Here is a 10364-nt window from a genome sequence, read left to right as displayed (position 1 = left end):
TTTTAAGCGAGTACATAGACCACCAGCACTAACTGCATGTGCAGCAAAATGTTCTTTTAAAAACCTCATTGAGGTTATTTATGTTGCACTGTGAAGTAATGTAAAGTATATCGAACCAAAACTAGTCGGTTTGATATTAACATTTTGTGAGAAATTTGAGGTAACAGATTCTTGTTATCAGTCGTTTAGACAGCACAACTGTGTATCACAATGACAATATGCAAATCTCATCCTAATACAATACCACTGAAAGACGATAAGCAATAATATTGAATTTATGCCCAGCCCTATTTGGACTAAAGGTCATCAAAATACGGAAATGCCAGGTAAGTAACAGCAGATCCACACCAGAAACGTAGTCTGATGTTTTGACAGAAGAAGTTACATTACAAGACAACCAGAGATCAGTTTTAAATGTGGGCCTACTCTGAAAAACATCTGTTTCCTCTTTTCAAGTATGGGCAAACACCACATGAAGCGGTATGACAGGTTATGGAAGTTTCAAAAGGGCTTATTTTCCATGTACAGGTCAAACCATTTGAAAACCAAAAAATTTAGATGGTCAAAAAAATTGGGTGACTGAGGCTGTAATACAACATTTCTGAGGGAAGGCCACGTTGCTGAACTGTGTTGCTAAAAAGAATTGCCCAACTGCCCCTAGGCCTCTCACTGTTAACCACTGAGGCCGACTGCATGCTAGCCACTGGACAAGATCATTCCATTTTAGTCTCACTACTGCTAGGCCTATCTCGTGTAATGCTGTGCTAGGCTATACGCAAGGCTATCACTCTCTCATCTCTTCTCAACCTTCTCACTTTCTTTCATCATTTCCCCAGTGCAGGCTACGCTAGGCTGGCACAGCCTTATCTCTTTCATCATCACTCTCACCCAAGTCCACACATCATTCTCTGGTTGTTTGTCACTGTTCTTCTATCCTACACTGCCTACTGCCTGCCACACACAGACTGAGACTGGGCTTTGGGCCCTGCATCGCCTTTGCATAACAAATATTTTTTTTTAAAAATCTGCAGGGATGCATGGCTCCTGAATAGCACACAGTGACACTAACAAACATACATCACGGGTGTATGAAGGGGAGAAAAGGGGTGAGGTTGACGATGTCATTTCCTCTTACTGAGCACTAACCGAGTCAGATGAACTCATCACCTCTGCTCTGAGCTCTGTCTTCTAGATACACAAATACACACATTTTGCATACAGACAGGAAGTCACAGATGAAACGCTGCCTTGCACATTTAACATGCAGCTGGAGACAGAACAGCAACTCAACAAATCTACAACGCACGAATGCAGACGTGAGCTCACGCGGCACAGGTACAAACTTAAAAGCCCACTTATGGGGCACACTCATGCAAACAAAACCACGTGACATCCACCAAGACATCTGAAAACAGCCTCTGCATTACTGATTATGATCATCAGCACACCCCCCTTACACACACAGACACACACACATTGTTCTTCCTGCTTCAGTAGCTGTGTCTGGTTTCACCTGCTGCAGAAGCAGAATAAGGAAACATAAGGCACAAAGAAGAGAGTATCAACAACAGTAATTCTGGCTCTCTTGTATCACAGAGGGCAGGATGAAAGCTACGTTCACAAAGCATAATTTTACAAACATTCAGTACATTTCCCCCTTATCGGCTATGTTTGAATTACATCCTTTCCAGTGGCAGAATGGATAGGAATTCAACTAAATGCATCGTCGGCAATATTTGCAATGATGAAGAACTTAAAACGGTTGATTTTTTTTTCTTTTTTGCAAAACCCCAACACAGACCCGAGTGTCTACTAAACTGCTCAGGTTTGAGTCAGGTTCTAGTTGAACAGTATTGTTGACAAATATTTTGTCAATTAGAAATACATTTTCAACTTTAACTGGGTCTGGATCCATAAATTTAATACCCATCCTGTCAGAACTTGGGTTTAAAAAAAAAAGAGAAGAAAAATGTTCTGGTTGGAGTTGGGCTGCCTTAACCTACAGCTCCACTGTCACGCAAACGGTTCATATTTTCTTCTTTATAACATTGGGGAGGATCTAAGTAGGTCAACCTCCTGATTTGGAATGAATACGTACAATTACCAATCAGCGGTCCACTGATTTCAGAAAGCTCACAAATTTCTACTGAGGGAACATACAGGAGGAGCATTGGCCTGTTTGCGTTTACTTTGAAATCAGAAAGCATCCACAGAAATTCCCGTTTGTCAAATAAGGTTAGTATGGCAAATTAATTTATGAGGGAGAGGGACAGGTTAGGCTGCTCAGTGACAATCCAATGAGTAGTCAAAGACATCTAAATATCTGTTACTGCATACAACTTGCCAAATGAAATGTATGCACAGAAGCCAACAGAGCACCCAAGATGTAAAGATTCTCTTTCGTTTATTGAATAGCCATTTCACTTTCATAGATATCATTTCACTGCTCACTGTTTTAAGTATCCACCTGATGTAACTTACAACACCACTGATCAAGCAAGAATGACACTGATCTATTGCTTTATCTTTCATTCCAAACTCCAGCTCAACCAAAAACATCTCTAGGGCCATTGGAGGAGTGCTTCCAATATAGATGGGCATGATGTTAAAACCGTTTCGCAAAAGATGTTTCTAATATTTGGCAAGAAAAATGAAATCAAAGATCAATGAAAAAAAAAAATCAATTTGTGTTCTTTTTGATGCACAATTTCTGAGTTGCCAGAGAGAGCATTTCACTGCTCATTGTACTTGTACGTGAAGTATGTGACAAGTCAATATTTGAATCTCAAATAAGAGCTTTAATTGATGATCTGATAGATTTGTCATTATTTGGAATCTGTAGCTATATGTTGGGGTATACTTGTACATCCTGTAACAAATAGGCATGACTGTTACAAAGCAGGAAGGATGAAGGGGAATGGATTACCAACACCAGCAACACCTCTCTCCGTTGTACTAGAGTTACTGACAAAAATACCTCTAGCACTGATTTAGAGAGCCTGGTTTCCATCTACAAAGAGGGTGGTCCACATAGGAGGCACCACCCCACCTACAAGAATACATTAGCATTGATCCAAGTGGGACATTTTAGAGCCACGGGATCTAAGTGCTGTTGTGGGTACATTCCAACTTGCAAAGTTTTCTAAGGCAAACGACACATAAACAAACAGGATGAAGTATAAGTTTTAAAATAAATGGAGGTGACGTGGTAAAAAAAAACATGCTGAAAAAAACAGTCTTGTATCACTTTAATGTGGATCAAGAGACACAAGCTCGAGGGATCAATGTGGAGCAAAGCCAACAAAGCAAACATCGTATTATTACAGGGGTTGACAGATCCTAACTTGAAACTGGAAAGAACACGAAACGTGAGAGGTGTCGTGTAAAAAAAGCCATGTCTACCGTCTCTGCACTATTCACCATAGAATCTAGGCAAAACAAAACAATCTCTCAACCTGACTTGCTGTGCCAACACCCACGTAATCCCTTTATTCTATTGGTCTACCAGGGACAAAGACCCGCCTCTGCTGCGCCACGGTTGGCTCGCAGGACTGCCAGACTTCATAATGAAGCCAGCCCGTTTCAATCTAGGTTGAGACTGAAGATAAACAATTTGGAGGCCTGTGCCCATGGCCTAGATTGCTATATAAACGCAAATACAAGATCTACCGCCTAACATTACGTTGTTGCTGCCAACTGAAATGCGGCGATACAGAGCATCGATCTTTATCCGTCACAAAAAGAAAAAGGACGAATCCAACGACGTCTACCAGCGTAGTCTCTGCAAACTGTGCAGCGTTTGTTTTGTTGCATATGTAAACAGAAACTATTCAGTATCCAAAAAATTTTTTTTTTAAACGTGACATCTGAAAACGGCGTGACACCGATTAAATAATGTAAACCATCGATCGGTCTACTTTTCAAACACATGGACATTTCTGGTTCGCTCACGCGCTTTCCCCCAGCAGTGAGTGTTGTGCTGGGGGGGGCGTGTACCGTGAAGCACGGGCTGTTTACGCGTGTTGAACACATTTCACTGACCCAGTAACGCTTAACCCCCTTCAACGACTGTCCTCTCACACTGCCCCAAAACCACGCTAACGACGAAAGGGTGATCGTTATAATCACACCGAACCCCCGGGACACAATAGTTTAAGGACGATTAGGAAAACCATTGGCAGTGGGTTCGCAAATCCCAAAACAGCAAATCTGCTTACATAAGCGCACGTTTATTACTTTCTCAATCTGTTGTCACACGAAAACGGGTCGACATTAACCGAGTACCTGGACGCCTTCGCCAGAAAGTATCGCATTATGGACAGATCTCTGCCTTGCTGTCATTCACTTGCAACGCTGGTCATAATGGGTCTTGGTCCTTATGCAACTGCTCTTTTCTCCCCGAAAACGTTTGCAGCGGCGACAAATTAATCGATACGCAGCGAGTAACCGCAGTACGCCGCCGTATCGCTTGTGTTTTCACGCTCTTTCGGCTGTTTGAATGCGGAACTGGGTCTCGCTTCCTTCTCGCCGAGCAGCTCGCAGTATGGCCTCCGTCCGCCCCCTTCATCCCAGCAGCCCGACAAAGCGAGTCAGCCCGCAACACACACACACACACACACACACACACACACACACAGCCCCTCAAACACCTCGGCAGTGGCACCGCCGGCGCTACGCTGAACGGGCTGAAGTTTGCCAAACGAACAAGAACAACCCTACTCACTTTAGCCAAAGGCTCACACCAACGTTTCGCTCCGACTGACTTGGTGCAGGTCGCTAGGTTGTCGATAATAAGGCCATTTCCAATGGAGTCCATGCGCCAAGCCTCTCGGGTTTGTTTTGTTTTTCTTCTTCCTGACGGGTTCCTGGAAAGCGCGTGACTGCTCTGTCACGTGGTCCGCCGGGGCCCAATAGCGGCGCGGCCCCGGGATTCTACCCCAACACCTCTTTAAAGCAAGGCAGCGCTGCATGGCCAACCCCCCCCCTCTCTCTCTCTCTCTCACAAATTCAAATTCAAAATTTGCTCTATTGGCATGACTTTGACAAAATACCAAAGCGTTGTATAAATAGCAAATGATAACAAATACGCATACAGAAATAGGACCATAATGTATACATATAATACACAATAACATATACATATAATACACAATAATGTATACATATAATACATAAATAAAAAGAGGGTAACTGAGGCCTGGTGTAGATCAGCAGGTCATTCTGGTTCCCTCGTATAGTGGGAGGCAGAGATAGACTGCCCTGCCAGAAAGCAACTTTCTTTCATTCCCCCCAGCATAATTTTCTAGTTTTTCATTATCTGATTTAAAATTGTGGGTGTTTATTGTTGAATTTTGGGGAAAAATTGTTCCCTAATAAGTTGAAATGTTGGGCACTGTGTGAGGAAGTGCTGCCCTGTCTCTACAGCGGTTCTTCCACAACTGTTGGCACAGTTGCTCCTCTTTGGGGGAGCCATGTTTTCTTATATCTGCCTGTTTCTATGGCCAGGCTATGAGCACTCAGTGGGGTGCTTTGTTAGTAACATGTTTCTGTGTTTCACATCAGTCGCTGTGGTTAGGTGGGTTGCGGTTCGGTAGGTTGCGGTTAGGTAGGTATTGTTTTTTTAGGGCGAGATAGCGTTGCATTTTACTTTGTGTGTGTGAGTTTGTGTTCCAATAGGTGAGGTGCTTTTGTTTCTGTTGTGCTATAATTTGGTGGACTCTGATAGTCCTGGTGCCAGACTGGTCCTGAGGCAGAAAACTGCTTGGACCAGAACGGAGCATCAGGACCAGCTGAGTGAGGTGACCGTTGTCTTTGCTCATCTCTTGGCTCGGCCGGACGTTGTGGTGGTAGGAGTGGGGGGTCACTTTCTTTTAGATTAAGCCGATATTTAATTGATCGTTTTTTTTGGATTTTCAATAATAATGGAAATTGACCCAATTCAGTTCTGCAGGCGTTATTAGTTGTTGTCCTGTGCTCCTGCAGGATGCTTTTACAAAATTCAGTGTGTGCATTTTCAATTGGATGTTTTTTCCCATTGTTCAAAGTTTAGGTTTGTTTGCGGGCCCCACACTTCACTTCCACTGAGCAGAGTGGGCTCTATAATTGACTGAAGTAATTTGAGCCAAATTAAAATCGTAATCTGAATGTGAATTTGTCTTTTGATTGCATGAAATGCCCTGTGTGCTTTCTCTCTCAGTTCCTTGACTGCTGGGTTGAACATTCCAGTGGGACTTATTCTCAAGCCTAAATAATTATGTCCCAAACAGTTTTCTATTATCCATCCATCCATTATCCGAACCACTTATCCTGTTCTCAGGGTCGCGGGGATGCTGGAGCCTATCCCAGCAGTCACTGGGCAGCAGGCGGGGAGACACCCTGGACAGGCCGCCTGACCATCTCACACACATACACACACACACACATACATACATACATACATACCTAGGGGCAATTTAGTACAGCCAATTCACCTGACCTACATGTCTATGAACTGTGGGAGGAAACCGGCGCACCCCGGAGGAAACCCACGTGGACACGGGCAGAACATGCAAATACCCCACAGAGGACGACCTGGGACAACCCCCAAGGTTGGACTACCCCGAGGCTAGAATCCAGAACCTTCTTGCTGTGAGGCGGCCACGCTAACCACTGTGCCACCATGCCACCCATGTTGACCAGTTTTCTATTATATGTGTTGCGATTGTAAAGTGATATTTGTTTCTCTGACATCTGGATCTTTTTCTGAAACATCATTGTTGTGGTCTTTTTGATGTTAATTGTCAGGGCCCAGGTCTGACAGTAGCATTCAAGCATGTTCACATGCTGTTGAAGTCCCATCTTTTGTTGGAATTAACAGTATTAAACCCCCCCCCCCTCTCTCTCCAGATACAGTGAACATCCACCTGCCCCCTGCCTTCCACCATCATTGCGACATTCATTATACAGTCAATGGGTGCCGCCAACAGCAAGTGCCTTCTGTTACTTAAGTCTGTTTTAACAATTTCTCTGAAACATGCTCGAAGAGAGGATTGATTTCAGTTTTATTTGTAGTTCTCTCTCTCTCTCTCTCTCTCTCTCTCTCTCTCTCTCTCTCTCTCTCTCTCTCTCTCTCTCTCTCTCTCTCTCTCTATCTCACTCTCTCTCTCTCTCTCTCTCTCTCACTCTGTCTCACTCTCTCTCTCTCTCTCTCTCTCTCTCTCTGTCTCACTCTCTCTCTCTCTCTCTCTCTCTCTCTCTCTCACTCTCTCTCTCTCTCTCTCTCACTCTGTCTCACTCTCTCTCTCTCTCTCTCTCTCTCTCTCTCTCTCTCTCTCTCTCTCTCTCTCTCTCTCTCTCTATCTCACTCTCTCTCTCTCTCTCTCTCTCTCTCACTCTGTCTCACTCTCTCTCTCTCTCTCTCTCTGTCTCTCTCTCTCTGTCTCACTCTCTCTCACACACACACCTAGATAATATCTGGCTGTGCATGTGTATCAAGATGGATATCTGATATCCATCTATGATAAGTTAAAACATAGCTAACTAGCTAGCTAGACAAGAGAAGTTAAATCGACCAAGTGTGAAAAAGACATATGAACATATGACACACATGATCAGACCCATGCCTTACATACACGGCTACGCTTCCTCCGGAAATGTGCGGTGTGGTAAGACAACTGACCCAGCGCCGAGAGTACATAATGTTCATTCATTCATTCACTATCCAAACCGCTTGTCCTTACTCAGGGTCGCGGGGATGCTGGAGCCTATCCCAGCAGTCACTGGGCAGCAGGCGGGGAGACACCCTGGACAGGCTGCCGGGCCATCATAGCCCCCCCCCACCCCCCACACACACACATACACAGTACATAATACATACATACATACATAGTACATAATGTTAAAAACTCTTCATTTGAAAATGTTCCAAAAAGATTTTTTAAGTGGGTGTGGCAGCTCTTCCAAGCACACACACACACACACACACACACACACACACACACACACACACACACACACACACACACACACACACACACACACACACACACACACACACACACACACACACACACACACACGCACACCTCTTTTAGGCAACGGGAAAGCGACTTTTACTTTCCACCAGTGGGGTCAATAGGTAGACTGGAAAGGATTATTTTACTTGGTTAGGGAGGTTTTACCTGAAGCTGTGATAGGTGGCGTGATCACACATTACAAAGTCATATTTGTTTATTTTTTCTCTATAAACTCATTGCCTGCATCAGTTCCTCAGCCCCTGATTTTAACCTTAACCATCAGGACCACCTGCCTGACCTTAACCCTTAACCCTAACTTTATCCTAATTCTAACCTTAACCCTAACTTAACCCTAACATTGAAGACGTAAGGACCGGCCAAAATGTCCTCACTTCGCCTAATTGTCCTCACTCATTATGGTTAACAACTCAAATTGGTCTTCACGAACAAAGCGGCTCAAGAAAACTCCCTCTCTCTCTCTCTTCCTCTCTCTCTCTCTGTCTCTATTTGTATTTCCTGTTATTATCAGTTCTCTTTTTCTTTCAGTATTTCTCTGGGGAAAGTGACAAAGTGCACAAACGGCTTACTTGTACTGAAAGAAGCTTTGTTTGATTCTGCCCCCTCACAACAAGACATCTAGTTAGAACCAGCCAACAGAGTAACATCACAAGATAGTGAGAGGAACTCGCAACCCAAAAATGCGGCCGACAGAAAGGCCAAGCTGCCGTATCTACAACAATTCATATGAGGTGAAGGCAACAACGAACAGGCACGGTGGTTTCCAGTGGACCAAGAATTGAGACGAGAGGAGGAAAATGTTAGACAGCCTGAGGCCTGAGTGTGGTCTAGGAAAACTACCTACCGCTGTGATAGCTGAAGTGCAGTGCAGATAGATTCAGCTGATGTGGACAGAGAGTGCTGGAGCAAAGCTACCCTGCAGCACAGGAACACACCAGCACTACAGGCTTCCCCTGTGTTGATCAAACAGTCTCTGGGTAAATAAAGACAATAGCAAGTATAGGGTAGGACAATATGATACAAGAGAGCACGTGCATGCGTGCACGCGTGCATGCATGTGCGTGAAAGCAAGATGGTGAACGCGACAGATATGCGTGGGCCTCTGCACCACTTGACAGGTAACAAGTGACGGTGGTCAGCACTGTGCTCCTTTACTGTGCTTTTTGTTCTCTCGGCAGTACTGAGGACCACAGATTCCTCACCAGCATCAAGATGCGGGGTTTGAACTGAATACAGCATAACTCAGAATGGAATAGGAAAGAAAGAATGTGGTACAGTCTGAAAACCGTACAGAGGGCTGTGTTATCGGACACAGAGAGAGAAAAGCCTTGATGGTTGTCTGTGAACATGGACGCTGCCCAAGGTCCAGAAGAGCGCAGGGCCTTGAGTGGAAACTCCCATCACAATAATTTATGTATAAGGTAAATGCTGTGTTTGTCTCTGAAATTCCTTAAATAATTTAGTGTGCAACACTATGAATGGTGTTTTTTTTTTCTTTTCTTCTAATAGCCAGTGGATCCTCTAACGTAGGATGTTAAAGCAGTATTATACGTTTGTATAATCGTGCAGTAGTGGTCACTTCCTTTTCAACTGCTTTCGACCTCTGAAAGCAAATGGTTAAGCTGGGTCACACGCTTCATTTCTTGCCCCCCCCCTTTAGAGGCGAAATTACAACTCTTGCACCTTTACACAAATAGAAGCAGGAAAACGAACGTGTGTGTTTTGTTTTTGTTGTTTTTGTTGTACCGAGGGCTGACTTTGGCGAGATGTAGACTGACTTGTCCACAGATCTCAACAGAGTCAGAATAAAAGAGAGAAAGAAAAGAAAAAACACCAGCCTGGGGTGTATTGTCTGAGCCAGTGGGCGGGAGTGTCCACCGTTGACAAGTAATTAAATCACACCAGATGCAAAGAAGTGTGTTTGAGAAAGAAAACGATCCCAAACGTTCACAACTGAAACAGGAAAGATCCGACCCACTAAAGACTGTTTTGTTTTTCGGTGACGTCAGGAGGGAGGGGCTTAAAGCTCCCTGTCACAGTGACTCAGCAAATAGTAAAAAAGGTCCTTCGGTCTCTTGCTCGAACTTTTCAAGACCCGTGGCTGGAAATCAAAACATAAAAAAAAAAGAAAGAAAAGGAAACCGAAATATTTTGGGTAACCACTAGGCACCCACCTGTTTTCTAAATACACACACACACACACACACACACATATATATATATATATATATATATATATATATATATATATATATATATATATCAACACAGATACAGGAAAAAAAAGTTTTAATACATTTTTCCCCCTGTATCTGTGTTGATAGTCCGCTCCTCATTAGTTGAGCACTTATG

This window comes from Lampris incognitus, chromosome 8, assembly GCF_029633865.1.
Source record: "Lampris incognitus isolate fLamInc1 chromosome 8, fLamInc1.hap2, whole genome shotgun sequence".
Classification (NCBI taxonomy): Eukaryota; Metazoa; Chordata; class Actinopteri; order Lampriformes; family Lampridae; genus Lampris; species Lampris incognitus.
This window is presented reverse-complemented; position numbering follows the sequence as displayed.